Here is a 20,995-nt window from a genome sequence, read left to right as displayed (position 1 = left end):
ATTCTAACTGCACCATTGTCAAAAAAAAATTCAACTTCATAAGGTCCGAGCTACTGGGTTTGAAATTTTCCTTGGAAATTCTTGAACTTTGAATCGAAGAGTAATGCCCAATCTCTTGGATGAAATTTCCTTTCTTTAATGTACTTATCATGCCATCTGGATCTTTGTTGTTGAACTAAGTTGGTCTTCTGGACGGCTTCTCGTCTTATTTCATCAAGCTCATTAAGTTGCCTCATCCTTTGCTTTTGTGCTTTTGATAAGTCAAGATCCAACTAAACTGTTGTTTTATAGGTTTTGATCTGGAATTCTATTGGAAGTAAGACCTACTTCGCATAAACAAGTTCATAGGGAGTATGTCATGTAATACTTCTCCATGCAGTTCTATAAGCCCACAAAGCTTCTGGAAGATTTTCTGCCCAGTCCTTCCTATGTAAGTGTATAGTCTTGGTAAGGATTGTGACCTGTTCATCCAAAGAAAGTCACTGCAATTAAAGCAGAAGTTGAAAAACTTTTGCGGGCTGGTTTCATTTACCCTGTACCTCTTACTGACTGGGTTTCCAACCTTGTTCCTATCATGAAGAAACAAGGGACAATTCGAGTGTGCGTCGATTATAGGGATGTAAATTAGGCATGTCCAAAGGATAATTATCCTACTCCTTTTATCGACCAGATTATTGACAAATGTGTCGGATGCGAAATATTCTCATTTATGGATGGATTTTCCGGCTACAATCAAATCAATATCTGCCCACAGGACCAATCGAAAACAACATTTATTTGTCCATGGGGCACATTTTCCTATAGGAAACTCCCATTCGGTTTGAAAAATGTTGGGGCCACATTTCAGAGGGCAATGAATTATGCCTTCCATGACATCAAGCACATTGTTCAACCTTACCTTGACGATTTACCTGCTCATTCACGAAAGCGGACTGATCACCCGCAACATTTGAGAGAAATATTTTTACGGTGCCGACACTACAAGATACGACTCAATCCGCACAAATGTGTGTTTTGTGTTGGTTCTGGTCGATTGCTTGGATTTGTAGTGTCTAGAGAGGGGATTCGACTCGATCCGTTAAAGGTTCAGGCAATTCTGGATTTGCCTCCACCTTCAAATCTTTTACAGTTACAGAGACTCCAAGGGAAAGAAAACTTTCTGAGGAGGTTCATTCCTAATTACATTGAAATGGATAAGGTTTTAAATGTCTTTTGAAAAATGAGATACCCTTTCATTGGGACCAGGTTACGCAAGCTTCCTTTAATGCTCTTAAAGATACCTTGATTAGAGCATCATTAATGTATTCTCCAAAATACCAAAATGACTATTACCAGTATCTCACTGTTGCAGATACAACCATTGGCATGGTTTTAGCTCATGAAGAAAATGGAATTGAACATTCGATTTATTACTTCAGCTATAATCTCAACGATACAGAAAGTAAGTACTCTTATGTTGAAAAACTAGCTTTGGCAGCTGTACAAGTTGTTCAAATATTTCACCATTACATCCTGTTACGGAAAACAACTGTCATTTCAGATTGCAACCCTATGACATACATTTTGTCACGTCAATTGCTGGGGGGAAAATACTCAAAATGGATAGTTATTTTACAGGAATTTTATTTGGAATTCATTAAGTCCAAATCAAAGAAATCTCTAGTTTTCGTTAAGTTACTTTGTGACCTTCCCTCAACCTCCATTGATTCAACATCTAAACCATCAATTTTGGATGAATCTTTGTTTCTAATTTCGTTATCTGATGCATGGTATGGAGATATACTGATCTATCTCCAGACCCAAACTTTCCAGCCTAATACCTCTCGCTCGAAACAATGACATATTCGTTACCAAGCCAAAGATTACTGATCATTGGCGACACTCTTTACCGTCGTGGTATCGATACGGTTTTACGGAGGTGCCTCATGCATGAGGAAGCCAAGAAAGCATTGAGTGATTGCCATTCAGGTGCCTATGGTGGACACTTATATGGATATGCAACCACACAGAGAATTCTCCGCGCTGGTTACTTCTGACCAACTATATTTAAAGATTGTATTATTGCTGTCAGAAGTTGTCACGCATACCAAATATATGACTGAAAAACCAGATTACCACCTGCACCATTGCATCCAGTCATTTTTGTTGGCCCATTTGAAAAATGGGGCATTGATTTTATGACATGTAATCCCACCTCGGTAGGGGGGCATGGGTATGCTATAGTCGCTGTTGAATATTTTACCAAATGGGTCGAGGCGATGCCAACATTGAACAACAGTGGTGAAATGGCTGCTCTTTTCTTTTTTAACCATGTGGTTGCCCGGTTTGGTGTACCACAAGCCATAGTTACAGATCATGGGTCGCATTTTCACAATCACATGATGGCTGAGTTGATTGCTAAGTTAGGACTGTCACATGATAGTTCTACCCCTTATTACCCGCAAGCGAATGGAAAAGTTGAGGCCATTAACAAAGTTCTGAAGCGGATGTTGCAGAGAATGATAAGGGTTCATAAGAAAAACTGGAACTTAATCCTGTACTCTATCTTGCGAGCATATCGAACCTCGGTGAGAAATGCAACTGGATTCACATCCTTTCAATTGGTGTATGGTTTGGAAGCAATCTTATCGATACAATCCGAAATTTCATCGCTTAAGTTCACGATTGACCTGTTACCTGACACTTCTGAAGAAGAAGTGCATTTCTTGGAATTAACCCATCTGGATGAAACCCTGCCGTGATGTCGCATTGGCTAACGAAGCACATAAGAAACATATTAAGGAACAATATGATAGAAATGTTAAGCCTCGTATCTTCTCGGAAGGAGACCTGGTCTTGCTTTACAATCAGGAAGCTGATAAACTTGGAGCAGAGAAATTCAAAACAATGTGGATGGGTCCTTATGTTGTCAAGCGTGTTCTGGAAAAAGGTGCCTACGAGTTAGTAGATTATGATGGGATTCCATTGTTGCAGCCCCGAAACGAGTTGTACCGCAAACGTTACTATGCTTGATTAAGTGCAGTAAAACTCACTGTATATATGCTTTCATTACATGTGTGTATGTGTCTTTTAGAAACTTGGAGCAGGGAAATTCGAACCAATGTGGATGGGTCCTTAGGTTTTCAAGCGTGTTTTGGCAAAAGGTGCCTACGAGTTAGTAGATTATGATGGGATTACATTGTCACAGTCCCGAAATGGGTTGTACCTCAAACGTTACTATGCTTGATTAAGTGTAGTAAAACTCACTATATATATGCTTTCATTGCATGTGTGTATGTATCTTTTAGAGATTTTTATCTAGTTAGTAATCCGCTTTGCATTTGTTGCAGATGTCAGAGTGTTTGGAACCTTTTGTTGGTTACGCCGATGGTGCTAGTCGTAGTACGTAGAACTTGTCTTCTGCAACATGGCTATTTTCACTCCAAGTGGCGAGTTAGTGAGTTTCCAAGGGATTTGTATTGGTTGATCGACAAACAACATCGCTGAGTATAGCGCGTTGATTGAACTACTCTCTGATGCCATTTCACTTGGCATTCATCAAATCATCGTTAGGCTGGACTTGCAACTCGTTGTACTACAACTAACAAACATTTATATTGTCTGAAATCCAACAATTTTTCGTATGTTCCTTAGAGTTCATATTTTGGAAAGACTTTTTGAACACATTCAATATCTTTTTTGTTAATGGAAAACCTGTGAGCAATTTATGAAACCGACGTTTCGGACTAGCTAGGTGAGTCCATCATCAGGGCAATAAGATCTGTATTTTGAGAAGAGAGAGTCGAGAAAATTAAGAAGCTATTAATAGAAGAATAGAAAGATATAGCTTTAACTTATGATGTCGGCTTAATTGATTTATATTTATTAATTAATTAATTAATTAATTTTTTTAATCAATTTAATTTTATATATATATATATATATATATATATATATATATATATATATATTATAATATTTAATTATTTTTTAATTAATAAAAGAATTTAATTTAAAAGACTTATGTATACATATTTATTTATTTTTTTATGTTATTAAAATTGTGTGATATGTTATATATTTATTAATTAATTAATTTTTAATTAATTTAATTTGATTTATTTTATTTTAATTTTTGAAATTAAATTAAATTAATAAATAAATTTTATATAAAAGATTTATATATATATATATATATATATATATATATATATATATATATATATATATATATATATATATATGTTTTTTTTATGTTATATAAAATTATGTGAAATGTTATATATTAATTAATTGATTAATTATTAATTAATTTAATTGTTTCTTTTTTAGAATTCAAAATTAAATTAAATTGATAAATAAATTTTATCTAAAAGACTTATATATAAATATTTTATATGTAATTTAAAATCTTAACACATTAACTGATTCTCTAGTGAATTATGTGTTAAATAAACATTTGAAACACATTTAAAGGTAATATTTTCGATTCACATCATCAGTTGAATAGGATTTCATATAACCATAGAAAACTCTGAGAGTAAAATAGATAGGTATTTTAAAAGTTTTTACAAAATTTGTGTCCAGGACACGTTTGGTCATCTGCCCCAAAAAACTCAAAATGCATGCAAAACATCCTAAGTAGATCTAATGGTTCTCATGGTAATAAGTTACAGTCTGTGCTATCATGCACAAAAGCCTCGCCCAACGGCTATGAACACCAATAGTGTGGCATTGCTGCCTCATAGATAACTCCTTGATCTGGACATCCGGAATACCAAGGGTTAATCCCTTTATGTGATCCTGCAACTCTACTAAGGTATCGGCCAAATCCAAGTCCTTGAGAACTACTCTCCCAATGTTTATCCATGCTGGCCCACCTACAACCTGTTGGTGTCCCACAGGTCGAACAGTACCCACATCTGCATGCATATGAGTAATTTTAGTTTAGTCTTGGAAACATAAAAAAACACAAAAAACATGTAGAAACTTGAAAAGAAAAGAAAACACTTTGGTCAAACAACTTACCCATAGCACCCCATTATGCTCCAACTAGTAGAATCAAATCTGGATCTCCACGGAAATCCATCCTTGAATATGGGTTCTCCTCGATGACAAGATGTTGTCGCTCGAGCCAATTGAAAAATGCAGGGGAAAAAATGTTTTTTGACTAACCCGCATGTTGAGCCATCAATTTGACCCACCTCTGCATACGTGGATATCTAGGGCCAGCTACACCCAGTCATACATGTTGTGGTTGCATCAATGGGATTCTCTCTAAGGTAAAAGCGATTAAGATCGAACCATAGCAGAAATTCTTCATCTTACCACTTTTTACCTTAGTTAGTTGTTCTTTCAGTAAAGAAAGCACAACCTCGCACCAGTTGAAAACTTTTGGCTCTAGACACTCCAGTGCATACTGCATATAAGATCTGTTCACCAGATGTAGTGTCACGTTGCCAACCAATTTTTTGATTATGAAGAGGATCATTCTCAAAGGCAAATCACCTACATCCCTGATGTTTATTTTCCCATCCTTGCTAGGTTGTGTACCTGGCCGACAAAAATGTCTAATGTAATCTCTCACCGATTCACCTCCACGGGCAAATCCAGAAAGTGAGATGGGGGCACCTCGCCTCGATAGTCTGGTAAGAAAGTAAATATTATCAATGGTAATGGGGACCATCTTGTCCCTAATGTGAAAAGTCTAATCTGTTGAATCCCATGCACGAACAAGGAATTGCAGTAGTTCTATTTGTTGCCTCATTCCGGACAACTTGAAGTATTTGAGTAACCCGCAGTTTTTGAGGGCCTCAACTGTACCTAGATTGTTTAGGGCAACCATGTCTTGTTCTTCATGCTCTCTTTCTCGCCATGTAATCAACATTCTGATCCGATGAAAGCCTAAAACACAATCATAAGCTTAATTAGGATCCTTTCCATACAAAAAACATGACAAATTTTGAAGCAAACAACTAAAACAAACTTGGGAAACTCACCCAGTGCAGCCAAGGCACAAAGACAGTGCGTTGCAGAGCATGCAGGCTTCTATTTGGGTGCTCTTCAATGCAATTTTCGATGTGAAAGCCTACGCTGATCCCAAGGAAAAAAAAATGAAACCCCAGGAGCCCCAAAAAAACCCTAAAACTTGCATGAAATGACACAATAATGACTTGAAAAGAAAGTAGAGAGGTTTAGTTCCTACCTGGTCTGGACAGCTCGAGAAATGGTCCGCAGAATCTCTCGCAATCAACTGGTGAAGATCAAGGTAAAAACTAGCTCAGAGCACAAAACTGAAATGGTAAGTTCCAAATGGTAAAAATGTCATGGTAAAAACTTGTTTTATGTTTATTTCATGTTCATTAATCGAGTAAACATTAGTATTTGCCTATTTTTGCCTATGAAACAGATATTTTTAATCCATTTGGTGGTGTTTTGAGCAGGTTTTGCAACTAACTTACAGAATTCAATGTGCTCGATTGTAAATTGTACCTTTGACCACAGAGCACACATTTATCTCTTTTTCGAGCTTTGTTAAAAACGAAAAAGGAACCCCCTTGGAGTCCTCTTTAAGCTCTTTTCATACTTATTAAACATGAAAATATTGCCGAGCGCTTGTCCTTTCCATCTCGTTAACGAATTGGAAATGATATCTCTCTTGTATTATTTTACGTTTTTTCGGGCATGAGAGATTAATTTACGAGAAATAACTTGTGGAGTTTTCTTTTTGTCCCTTTTCAAACTCTCTAAACATGAAAAGGAACAAGTTATATTTGTCGTTAAACTCATTAAAACATCAAATAGCAACAAACTTTTCCATCTAGACAAGACCAAGTTTCACCTTCGCGAGACTTGTTAGAACATCAAATAGCGATGGATTCTCCCGAAGGGTGAAATTATACAACAAGCATATGTTATCCTCCTCAAGCTTGATAAAAAAAAAGAGGTACTGGTTAGCAATGACTGGGAAAATGGGAAAAAGGGGAAAACCACTTTATGATAGCAGGTCGCTCTTGAACATGACACTTTCACTCCATTATCGTGACTATTTGGGTTGGGTTATTAGCTTGATGGTTATCACACCATTGGTCTATCATACCATCCATCACTTTGTTTTGGGTCAATGCTACCAATTCACTTTAGTGTTGCTGACATGTTCAAGAGAAGTCATTCAATCAAAATTCATCCTTTGTAATACCATAAACCTTCATTTTCATGACCGCCATTCCTAAACCTTGTCTCTTCAGTCAAATTCCATTTCAAAAATCAGTACACCTGTTTCGTGTCATTGATGTGGGATACTTCAAGGCCCTCCTGCGACGAGTCACTTCTTGTCGACATCAGCTCATTATCCAAGAAGTTGACTTAGAAACACCCTTTCAGTACCTTGAGGCTTCCATGCATCAATGGTAGGTTTCTCGCTTCCGGCAATATGCATACATCAATGGCCTTCGACCAAAATACTTTGTATGGTGTTCGACATCAAATCATCCATTCACACCATGTAGAATGTATTACAGTACCTTGATGATCATTATCATTATCGGTGATTTCTCTCGCATCTGTTAACAACTTACATCATCGGTTGGTAATCAGATGGTGCCTTCCCATGTTCAACTTTAGATCACATAATCACATGGTTAGACTCGTACTTGAGTGAACGATTGAACTAGATAGAAGACCCCAGATCTAGTTTCATCCATCTAGGCTGCGATTTCAGGAGTACTAAATCATATGTACAATGGATTTACATTGATGGTCATTCCGATCATGGGTTTATATCTGTAAACGACTGTTTATGTACATGTAATGAAATTTTATAAGCTGAGCATGGGTATGCCTTCCCTCAGCAATTCATGTAAAATCAAATATCATGATATATGTATTGTAACTGATGCAGGTCACCTTCCACTTTGATACCTCCTCATCACATTGTAAAGCATTTCATTTTACATTGACATTTTTCCGACTTCATGCTTTAGGAGGCAGCTGTAACAGATCCATTTGGGCACATCAAATCCCAACATCCAAATTAGTGTTTTAGGGCTCATCAAACCCTAATTTTAGTTGCTACATGCCCTAAACAAGTCAACCCTTTGAATTCCTCCTTTCTAAACAGTTTCATGACTTGAAGACATCCAGAAATAGCCTCTAGAGGGACCAGCGCAGGTAAGCCGTTATGAAGGTGCACTGCAGAGCAATTGAGTCCATTTCCAGGGTGCTCTGCAGAGCACTTAGGCTTCCTTTCACCTGTGTTGGGCGAGAATGAGCGAAATTCACATAGGGTTTGGGGAATATTCTTATCTTTTGGAGTCATCTATAAGGTTCCCTCACTTATCAACTCCTATGAGCTCGAAAATGGATGAGGAATGAGTTAAGGTGCAACCTATCCTCTCATCCCTTCCTTCATGGAACTAATTTTAAGTATGGAAGGCCATTCAATGCCACCATTTATGACACAACCTCCTTCATCTTCTTATAAATTGACCACTCATCTAAGTGATCAGGGTTGGATTATGTTGAATTGTAAGGATATAACGCTGCTACGAGATTTGGCTTTGAAGCAAGTATTGTAGTGCTACAAGTTTGTCATGCTTTTGATGTGATGTGGATGGGATCCAAGCTAGAGGAATGGCTTTGAATCAGACACCAATGGTTGTAATTCCTTCTTCTAACTAATAAAGTGTTTGAACCTTTTTCCCATATGTTTGTATTGTTTCATAATGCTTATATGTGTGAATTGTATCTAATTCCTTTCACTTATATAGATCGTATGCTTTGATCGATTCTTTGTTTTCTATTGTGTTTACAGGGTACTTCTCAAGCGAATTAAGTACGGGAAGAAGCGATAGGATCAATACAAGGGAGACGAAAGGAAAGTAGAACTACAAGTAGATCTTCTATCTTCTCATCTTATCTACTGCTTATAGGAAAAGTATAAAACACTTTAAACTGTTGTTCTAGATACAACTACTTATCTAGGGAATTAGTATTTATCCGTAGATACCAAATTCTCCAAAACAGATCCCCACGTGGTCGATGGTGGTTTCAAACAAACAACTTTTTGGACCCTCCCCCCCCCCCTCCTCATTAACCTTTGGGAGGTCGAGGGGGGCGACATCATTCCTTGCCATTGATTTTGTCGGGGACGATCTCATTTGTCCAAAAGTGTCAATTTGTTATTACAAAATGACAAAACATCTTGTCTACTTTTATTTACCATTTAAACCATACCTTTTATAATTTAATCAGGATTTAAGGAAAACAAAACAACTTAGGCGACATTTTGGCTGGCGCGCCCTTTTGAGGATTATATTTCATTCATTTTTCTTTAAATACTTTTCTTCTATTCCTCTCTTCATTTTTTCTCTATTTTTCTTTCTTTTTCTATTTTTATTTTTCTTTCTAATTTTTTTTCCAATTTTTCTTATTTTTCTTTTTAACAATGAAACAACTTCAAAAGAAAAATACTTTACAACATCCCACTGGGATAAATGACTAGATAATCATACCTTGATCACTATATTTATAAAACTCTAATAGGCCCCACCATCTTGATTGTCCTCCTGTCTGGGCGTTGATCTCCATTGCACCTTATTGGATTCCAATTCAAAACCCTAGCACCAAATTATGATGGTCTTCCATCCTATTGCACTGCCTATTATCCGAACAACTAACTCCAGACCAATGTTGTGTGCAATGTGTAGGGCAAAATTTAACAAAATGAGTTGCATTGGAGGAATTACCTGACAGGCTAGTAGGATGCTATGAACCTTGCCAATTTCCCTTAGTGCTTTGCAAATCTAGGTGTGGTGAAGTTCCTTCATTACAGGATAAATCAAGGCAAAGGGGAACAACTTCGTCATCAACTTGTACTACATACTAGTCCCATATGCGCCTTGCCATGGCCGATTATATTGCTTCATTAATGTCAGTGACTGGGATGTGCTTAACATCATGTGTGAGAAGTGTGGGCGAAGGTTTCTCTATGTCTTGTGTTGTGTGTGATCCCATTGAGTTTGATAGTTTAGTCTTTGTGCATGCATCGAGCAAGCGAGGGAGGCCACAACAATTGTCGAGCTCCCTCTTTCTCATTTAATTATTAACAATTATAACTAGTAATTTATTGTATTTTATTTATTTATTTTTATGTAATTTCACCGAGTCAAAATGTTTACATTACATAACATAACATTACATTACAAGATCTCTTCCATATTGGGCTAGAGAGCACCTCTAGGTGAAAATAATTAAACTAGCCTAGATTTATATTAACTCTGTATTTATCGAGTTCTAAAAGGGATCAAAGCTCTCAAAGTACAAACTTTTTTTTGAGCGAAAAACTTGAGGAAATATTTGCACTAAAGAGATTTAATCCCTCTCAAGTTCCAAAAGATATCAAATCTCTCAAAATACAAACCTTTTTTTGAGTACAAAACTTGAGGAAATATTTGCACTCGAGAGATTTGATCCCTCTTAGCAGAGTAGGAACTTGATAGATCCGGAGTAAAGATGAATCTAAACTCATTTAATTATTAACCAACATAGATCCATCTTAACTTAGGATCTATCAAGCACTGAGAGGAATCAAATCTCTTGAGATTTAAACCTATTTTAGAGTGAAAACATATCTTAACTTAGGATCTATCAAGCTCTGAGAAGGATCAAATCTCTTGAGATTTGAAACTATTTTAGAGTGAAAACATATTTGATCCCTCTGGGTGTTTGGTAGATTTGAATTTAAGATGGATCTATGATGGTATACTTTCCTCTAAATAGACTATATTATACATGAATGCCATGGGTTCTCATAAACCTGGAGCTCAGAAACCACTAGTAACTTGACCAAGTCAAGTTTCCTTATTATTTTAGTTTAAAGTTTGTTTGGTAGATTTGAATTTAAGATGGATCTATGATGGTTTACTTTCCTCTAAATAAACTATATTATACATGAATGCCATGGGTTCTCATAAACTTGGAGCTCAGAAACCACTAGTAACTTGACCAAGTCAAGTTTACATTATTATTTTAGTTTAAAGTTATTTTTATTTTCTAGTAGAGTTATTTTTATTTTTATTTATTTTATTTTTGACCACGTAAAATTGTTTAAGGTAGAGTTATTTTTATTTCTATTGAGTCCAAGTTATAAGCCCAACATACATTTACTATTATAAAATCACTTTATTTAGATACCTAAGATACAGTGGAATCAATGCTATAAGCATGATAAAAGAATAGACCATGTTTCCATATCTAACATGAATGGAATCCAAATAAGTAGAGTATATGGTTTTAGGTAGGGTTATTTTTAATTTTATTAATAAATATAATTATTAATTGTATTATTTTATTTTATTTGACTAAGTAAAATATTTACATAATATTTTATTTCATTTGACTAAGTAAAATATTTACATAATATAAGAAGACAAGACAACATCTCTTGCACACCTCTCCATGCAATAATTAATAGTTTTAATTTATTTTAATTTTAATTATATATAATTTGACCAAATTTGGTCAAAATAATTACACTAGCATTTGCACCAGATGTTGCAAAGGAAACGCCGTAAGGCATAAAGTGTGCAAATCCATTATCCATGTAGTGTATGCATTATTCAACAAGGTGGATCTCTCTAAATTTTTTGCAAACATTTATGTTGTTGCATTGCTAATTTATTTAGAATCTACTACTACCTCCTCTTCTTGGAATATTAAATTTCTTATCACAATCCCTCTAATTATTGGCATCACAATTTTTTCCACTTTAGTGGCTTTACCTTCAACCTAAAGAAACATGAATTTGAGTGACTCAATTAAAAAGCAATTGCTATATCTCTATATGAGCTCATTCCTTTTTGTTTATAAACCATATCAAATAAATTGTCTCTCTAGTCGATGCCGAATCCTGGGTCTTTAGAGGATTTCCCAAAATCTACAAACAGAACTGGTTTCTTCAATATTCTGCTTCCATCTTCGAGATGGTTCTTTATCTAACCTAACCGAACAGTTAATAAATAAGGGCAAACTACTCTTTGTATTCAGACTGATGCCCCTCCAAACGAACTTGCTTTGTGTATAGAGGTATGCAGTGAATAATTAGGGATATGTTAATAAACCCCAATTTATTTCCCAAAGCAATACGAAAACAAGGGCAAACTGACTTCAGAAATTCTTAATGCTACCATTCCATCTTCACTTAGATTGTGGTGGAAATAGGGAGCTTTCCCGAAGGATTACAAGAAGAAAATGAGACAGCATTAAGAAATTCAGTTGAATTTGGAGGAGATGAATGTGGTGGCAAGGCAAATCTGTTAAATTTCAATGATCAAATATGTTGAATAAATCTGCCACCATTGGAAGAGGAACATTTAATCCCATGAAGCCACTGATGCGTTGGGCTGAAGGTCCCTCACCAATTTGAAGAATATATGGCTCTCTAATGATATTGCTCAAAGGAAACCAAGAAAACAATGTTCTGACACCACAAGGCATTTATTATTAGCTCCATATTTGCTAAAATTTGCATTTTCTGTCTTACAAACGTTCTGAAGCTAAGTTGTCTTCTGGCATAGATGCAGACGAACAATTTGCAAATGATGAGAATTAGGGATTTAAAAATATAGATTTGCATGCATGCTAGTTCCTAAAGAATATCCCAATAACTCTAGCACATATAAAGAGCAAATTCTTTGTAGGAAAAGAAAAGGCAAATCTGTTAAACTTAAATGATCAAATATGTTGCATAAATCTGCCACCAATGACGTTGAAACTGTACATTTATATTAGTCTCACGAAGAAGCATGAACCTGCCAAGTTCCAACACTAAAATATTTTTTAAAACATATATATGGAAATGTGTTCATCTCTTTATTGGATGCGTCGTGCATTTGATATTCATAAGTTCTTTTCCTGGGCGCACTTATGGCACACACTTGTGTTTGATTCTTGGTGACATGCTTGGTTTTTTCAACACATGGATATTTGCTTGTTGGCACTCTCAGTCTGCTGCTGAGATTTGAAAAGTGGGATGACAAAAACCAAAAGTGGAATTGCGTGGGGGTGGTTCCCTGGTGGTGAGCTTCACCAATTCACAATCTACTCCTAGTTGACTTGAAACCCAAATAAACCATACTCCAAATTGACTTGAACAAAATTTCATATTTCTGGCACATTTGTGATCCTCTTAGGTTAACCATTTTCTTGGCTATTTTCGAACATAGTTTTTATTTGTGTCTCTTCCAGTTTTCTCACGAAAAATTGCACAAACCACTACCATTTAATGGCCCCTCAAACAGCAGATTCAATGAACCTTTTACCAAGCGAAATCCTACCAATTTCCACGTCTAATTTGTGCTAAAATTTACTGTGTTTTGGTTGCTGCTTCCCCAGGGAAATCGTGCCTCTGTCCACGGCATTTCGTGGCCCTTAAATACAATGATTTTATGGGTGCCTTGCCAACTAAAAATGTGCTCCCTTTTGTTGCGACTTGGTTGGTAAATTCTCAGCAAAATCATGGATCTAATCCTAGTGACTTCATCCTCTTTTTATACTGCATTTTGGTCACCTAAACACCCACCAAAAACGAACCTCTTGGCTCTGTCAACCGTGTCTACAATTGTAAATTTCTAACATTATCTTTCTGACTTTGCATATTACATTTTTTTCAACCTTCACTAATTTCATCTTACTGGACCCTGGTTGTCCACACATCTGTCTTTGCTCACAACTTAGCCATATTTTCATTATTGGTTTGATCAAATATCACTGGTGATATGTTTCTCCCACTGTCATTGTTCATTGTAAGCAAATTTGTTTGCATCTGCATTCAAATATTTGAAGGCAATGTCCTAGTTTATTGTAAAATCCATTTACATAAAAGAGACACTTTCAGTCACTATAGGAAAAGTGTATCATCATTTGATATATTGATTGATCTAGATTCTATAAGAAGGAAGCTGGGTAGAATGTACCATATACGTGAGCTCCAGCTTGAATTTCAGAACCCCAATATCTCAATACAGCATTAACATATATACAATTACTAAGGTTTGTGGATCTGCAAATCTCTTGATCCTTTCTATAACTTGTTGTCAAGCTTCTCAAAATTAAGCAAATTGAGACAAACAAATAACAAATGTGTCATCCTTTAATCCTTGCAATGTAACTAAGATGGCAGTCGGAATCATGATTGGCCTCTGGAAAATGCCCTTTCAACCAGTGAATTCAATACCAAAACTAAGGATTGTAAGAAGATCCATCCTTGAGTTCTCTCCACTGGTGAATGACTAATTAATTAAAGTATAGAATATCTACTTCTATTTGGCAATAAAACATATTCCTAGGAGATCTTTGATATGACCAATGAGGAAGTTTAATCTAGTTTCCATTGACAATATCACAATCATAAAACGAAGTGCAAAGAGAATATTGCTTGCCCATCCATTCACTGTTCAATCTCATTTCTATGAACATATATGCCTGACATTCATTACAGAACCCTCGCATTGTTATGACTACAATTCAATGACTTTTGTTGGTGCAATTAAAAACATTGTGTGATAGATGCAACAAAAGGTGATAATGCCCATCATAGTACTAACATTAAGGTATGCCATTGATAATCGTTGAGTAATACAACCCTATAATATCTTGAATACAGCTCAACTATGATGCAAAGAATATAGTGAAAAATTCTTTGGGCCATATACCAATTGTTATGAGAATAAGAACAGCCAATAACGCTGGTGGATTTCTGGAAAAGCTCAAAAATTTCAACTGTATTATTTTTCCAAGAAAATGTTATGACATCCCTAATCCAATAAATCATTCATGGGAGTTTAAACACCCTAAGTAGCTAGAAGCTTCCATCTTTGACCTGCTTCTCCAATCCATGAATGCCTTGATAAGCATTTCTTCTAGGGCTTCATCTTCCTCAACTTATTTGGGGAAACTCTATGTTCCACTCCTTATTACTCACATATATTAAGTGGTCCTTTTAATAGTCCTTATGAATATTGTAATATTACTTAATACTTTCATAGTATAGATGTACAGTATGCCAATAATTTTTAACTTCTCTTCCCACATGCTCTGCTATATGCACTACCCCATCAAAACACTGCATCTTATTACAACTTTTAGGAAAAATAAGGAGATAAACAAACCTAATACCAAGTGGAAGCAGATCTCAATGCACATACCCAACTACAATTTAAATTGAAGAAACCAACAGCTAACACTTCACCGGAATTAGCTCAGTCATCAACCTGCAAAGGCCAATTTTCATCACTCTTTTGCTGCTACACTGGAGAGAAAGAACAAGTGTAAATATTTGTTTTCAAAATTTGGCTGAGGACACCTGGAGGAAAACCTTCACTGATGGCTGAATCGTAACTGTTTGTGCTTTTCAGATAGTGTTCTCTCTTCTGTCAAAAGGCCATTTTGTTTTACTTGTTGGACTGTCTCAGAAACCCTTGTAGAATTTTAATTTCATTCATTTGAGAAATGATTCAAAATTACATTCTGCATATACAAACCCTGTGTGTATTCATTTGAGTAAAAAAAAGACTGCTGTTTGAGTTCATAAAAGGATCTCTTTTGATTGGAGTATTGTTATAGACATTTTTGTGCCTTACAGCATGGAGCATGAAATGTCAATAATCTGAGGGATCCAAAGTCCCTAAACATGTTGTTCTTACCCTTGGAGGAACAAGGTCAACAAACCACAGCACTGCAAATCAGTTCTCCACTGAAAAACACTCAAAAACAGGTCAATTTTGGATCAAAGCAGCTGCTCCACTAAGCATCTGCGCTGCATAGCAAGTGAAACAAAGGCTACCTGCGTTGCATAGCAGGTACAACAAGGGGTACCTGCGTTGGGCGTACTTTGACATGTGGAGGAATCTTTTCTCAATGTGCCAGTGCCCAGGAAGCTTCCAAAATGACACTTGGATCAAAAGATTCGCCTAATGATGAGTTAAGAGCTTCTAAAACTTCAAATGAAAGGTAGAAACTCCGAGTGGACTCAAGGACTGAAGAACAACTGGAGTTGAAGAGGACAACAAGTCACACATCAAGATGACTTACCTTCACTCCAAAACTCTATATAAGGATCTCATCCCATGGGATCTAGAGGCCGGAATTGAGTGCAAAGGATTGCTGTTGGTTGACAGTTGTGAGCATTGGGTGATTGCTTGAGGGAGGTGAAGAAGAGATTTCTCTCCGTCGGGAAGGTGATGCTAGATTGGACCTCTCATGGTTGTATCACCGCCTGAACCTTACTTCCATATATTAATAAAGCATTTGAGGTTCTTCTATTCGCATGTGTTTCAATGGTGAATTGTCTTACTTGCGTCTTTGATTTATGCTAATCCTTGAATCGATTATGAATGCATGCTTCTTGTAGTTTCCTTTTCTTGTCTTATTTGCAGGATCTCGTGTAGCTGGGCCCGTGAAAAGACTTGGAGCTGGGAGCAAGCAACAAACAAAGGAGATTGGATCGACCATTTGCGCAAGACATCGGTAAGTGGATCTCTCCCTTTTATCTCTTTGCATGTCATAAAGAAGAAACTTTAGATAGCTTTGCTTTCAGCTGTTGCTAAGGAACTATCACCCTTAGAGTGGGTTAGGGTCATTCCGAGTTGGATACTTTCCCCCACAACAGACTGGCGACTCCACTGGGGATCATGTCTTGTTGGTAGCTTGTGTATTCTTGCTATTCATCTCTTGAACAAAGGGAGTACCGAATCGAACTGCATTCGAATCCTTCGAATGCAAAGTAGAGGGCAGCTACTCTAGCCCAGTGCTGGGCATGTTCATGATTTGAAGAGCTGATCCACAAGGACTCTTTTTTGCTCTTTGTGATAGTGTTCATCTTCCTTAATCATCCTCTAGTGTATACTTGACTGATAGCTTCTGATTTGGCCAAAAACTGTTGATTTTTGAGCAAACTGTGACCCGGAATCCGAGTGAGACGAGAGTTGTCTCATCAGTGCAGCTGTAGCAAAGGCTACCTGCGCTGCAACGCAGGTCCCGAAGGGGCTACCTGCGCTGCATGTCAAATTGACAGTGCAGTACCTGCGCTGATCCAGTTTTGCCTTGTGCAACTGGGGTTCCCCACTGTCTGTTGCCCAGTTTTCAATATTGTTTTTGCAGCCTGCTGTCAACCTGTATACCCAGCTGAAACTACCTTTCTTTGCCCTCATTCCGCCTCAGTTGTATGTTGAAACCGTGATTGTTCTTATTGTATTTCTTGCTTTCATTCACAGTTTCCCGTAGCGAAAGTGAACTAGTCTTGCTGTGACCTCTTGGATCTAGGACTGAAAGAAAGTGTCGTTGTGATTCTAAGAGCTAGTTTATTGCTGTTCATAGCTGCTTGAGCATTTGCTTTCGTTATATGGTTCGAATTTCAGTATTTCTTGTGTTGAAACGAGTAAATCTTAAGGTGTTCTTTTGATTATTGGACAAATACTTGTTTGCTTTCGCTTGAAATTGAATTCGAAATCGTACAACAGCTTTCTTTTTGTCATACACCAACATTAAGAGAGAAGAAAAGAAATACTTGCATTGTGCATGTGCATATTGACAGTTTGCATGTCGATTTAGGAAAAGTGCATTAGTGTGTGCTCTATGATCTGTTTGAAAAGATGATGTCTTTCTTTTCCTTCAGTAGTTAAGATTTTCATAAGTTGAAAGAATTGAAAAAGCTTGCTTATCATTCTTAGACTGCATTTAGGAGTTGTATCATACATCACGTGGTGATCCATAAAGGCAAACTGCTAAGCAAGATCAACCTAAAAAGAACTGAATTTATCTAACAACGCTTTGAAACATAACGAAACACAGTAGAGGTCTAGGTAGAGACGTGAACCGGCGTCGTTAAACATAGTGACTGTTGATCTCTACGAAGGTGGGTGATTCCTCCTGAGAGACGATAGCACTAATACGGACTTGTGCCCCCGCGTACCGTCGCGTATATTGGGGGACCCCTATAGGAACAAAGCCTTTATCCATAGGAAACTGTGTCGGCCGCCCTACTGATCGTGATGCAGTGAACACAGCATTCACGAAGATCGACCACTCGTACCGTAAAACGTATTCTGTGGTTTCGCGAAAGGTTTGGCACACCCTCTGCCTAGCACTCCAAAGTAGTTTCTTTTGGCCTTTTTCAAACTCTATAACTGAAAAAGTCCATCCGAGCATTTGTCACTTCGGGCTCGTTAATACATCGAAGGAGACTAGAGTCATCTTTAGCTTTTTCTCGACTCTTAAAACATGAAAAAGCAAGTTGTGTCTTAAAAGCGTCTAAAATTAATTCAATTCGAAAACACATTTTACCCTGTGCATTGTTGGTTGATCAAGTAATCCGCAACCGTGGAAGAAAGTCAATCGATGAACCGTCGTTCGCAGAGGCGTACGAGTAAACCGTCTTTGTCTCCGGAATCGAAAACAACCCGGGCAAAGCGATCTCGTTCAACTGGTTCCAAATCTCCTGTCAAAGTTAGAACAAGTGTTCCGACGACATCTGAGGTTCCGGTTACGCCAAACATTTCTGGAAACCCTGCCCCTATTGAAGAAGTTCAACAGCCCCAGAAGGACAGTAACACTGATCCTAGTCTGAGAGCGAATACTTGCGTTACTGAATCAGTTCCATTAGCAATCGGTTCAGAGAGTCTTGCTCCTCAAACAACTGTCGTTGTCGAAACAACCCCTCCTTCGGCACCAGAAATATTCTACGGACCTGACGGTCTTCCTCTTCCACCCGGTCTAATCGCAATAGAAGAAATTGTAGAAGATCCGCAAGCAACTACTCCAACACATTTTGGAGCAGGGATCACTCTACTTCCTACTGCATCAGAAGCTAGCCTATCACCCAAAGAAGTTCATGAAGAATCACTAGGCAATCTACTGGATAGACTAAAAATGCCTGAACAACCGTCAACATCTAGGACTGTGCCAAATGACACAGCGACAGCAGAGCTCCCTGCAGTCATTCCGACAATGTTCGCCGGCGTACCATCTGTCCCTAACTCTCAACAGCTGGAGGGGGTCCCTTCGGGGGCCATGACGACAGTATGGTCTGTTCCTGTTTGTTCTCCCGGGATAATACCCGGTAACTCCTATGTTGGAACTCAACAGATTGATCCTTTCGGCAATCAGTTTGGGCAATCCGGTCCTCGAGGTGTAATAAATCCTCTCGGTTCCGGGCCACCACCGTATGGGGGGAAATATGCTTTTTCATTACCCCCTCCGGGAGGTTACCCATACGGGAGCTCACAACCATACTCAGGTTATACTGGAATAACTACAAGTGGTTGGATGCCTATGCTACCCCAGCAACCAAGAGTTGTGTATTCTATGCAACAACAAATGCCTGTGACGGACATCCCGATGACACCAGCAATTGTGACTGTGTCGCAAGTTCAAACGATACCTATTGCATGTCAACCTCAGTTTTCTCAGGTTGTAATGCAACAACCCTTTGACCCTGCAACCCAACCACAATCGCCGACTGGCGGGGCGACACAAGCACAAACGGGTACCCTTACCCCTCATCTTGGCCCAGTGGTAAGCATCGCGCAACAACCAATGGTATCACAACCATGGTTGGTGCAGTATCAACAACCGCAGTTCCAGCAAGTGTACCAAGGTACCGAGCAGCAGATTTTTGCGAACAGTGGACAACCGTACCTACAGTACGGTCAAAACCAACCACTATATAGTGGAGTAGTCCATCAACCGTATCAATCATATCAGCATCAATTACATTATGCTGGTATGCAAAGACCAACTGCTCAGGCAATTCCATCGTACCCTGGGTACGCTTCACCTAACTTGAGTCAGCAGCTGCCATTCGTGGCAACTCTAGAGTTACCCGATCTACATCAGTTGACAAACGATCCTATCGCCTACGCCCCTTGGTGGCCCGCAATTCCTCACAAAATTCCCTCGGACATTCCTAAATTCATTGGAAATCCAGGTGAAGACCCGTCGAATCACGTCATGACCTTTCATCTGTGGTGTTCATCGAACACTCTGAACGATGATTCGATAAGACTTCGCCTCTTCCAGAGGACATTGACAGGTCCGGCGGCTAAATGGTATATAGAATTGCCGAGAGCCTCTTTCGACAATTTCAGCTCCTTAGCCACGACTTTCTTAACCCATTTTCAATTACCAATTAGGTATGAAACAGGAACCGAAATACTGACCAACTTCAAACAGACGACAGCTACTCACATATCTGATCATATACATGAGTGGCGTCGTCGACGTAGGATGGTGAAAACATACATTCCTGATCAGCTATTAGCCGAATGGTTTATAAAGTCATTACTTCCAGCCATAACGGAAGATGTGGCCAAGGGGGGAGTCGTAACAGAGGAACAAGTCATTGCTCGTGCTCAATATTTAGACTTGGTATATACTCAGTCTGGCACGCTCTACGACAAAATACCTGATGCCCCTAGACCTGAATTTTCAATTCCTCCCCCTCCTAAATCGAATATTGACTCTCATGCCGGAGATGGCGTGATTGGCACTGCAAGCGCGAAGTCGAAAAAGGCGTCACCTCAGAAAGCCCGTAAGACTTCAGATCGAAATGCCCATGAAGAGATTCTTGCTTCGGAAGTAAATGCCATATCAGCAGATAAAGGCAAAGAAACCAATCAACCAGGAAGCAAGAAGAAGCAAAACAAAGGGAAGAAGAAGCAACAGGATGATCCGTCACCTGAAAAAGCTTCTTCAAGCTCTCCTAGGAAAGGGAAACAGAAAGGGAAGCCACCTGGTCCATGTTTTATATGTGACGAGGATCATTGGACACAAGATTGTCCATACAAAGCTGAGCTCAAGAGATTCTTTAAAAGTCCAAAGAACCCAGCTGTGTTGACTGACCCGTTTCCCAACCCAGGTCAAAATATGGTTGATAGTGGAAATGCTTCCCCGTCACAAGTACTGATGTTATCGATCTCTAAGCAACAGAATGATGCTTTGATTTCGACAAGGAACAAAGATT

The sequence above is a fragment of the Pinus tabuliformis genome, chromosome 7, assembly GCF_031772625.1.
Source record: "Pinus tabuliformis cultivar Carrire ecotype Pingquan chromosome 7, CPIR1, whole genome shotgun sequence".
Lineage (NCBI taxonomy): Eukaryota > Viridiplantae > Streptophyta > Pinopsida > Pinales > Pinaceae > Pinus > Pinus tabuliformis.
The sequence above is the reverse complement of the archived record's forward strand: the minus strand, read 5'-3'. Positions refer to the sequence as shown.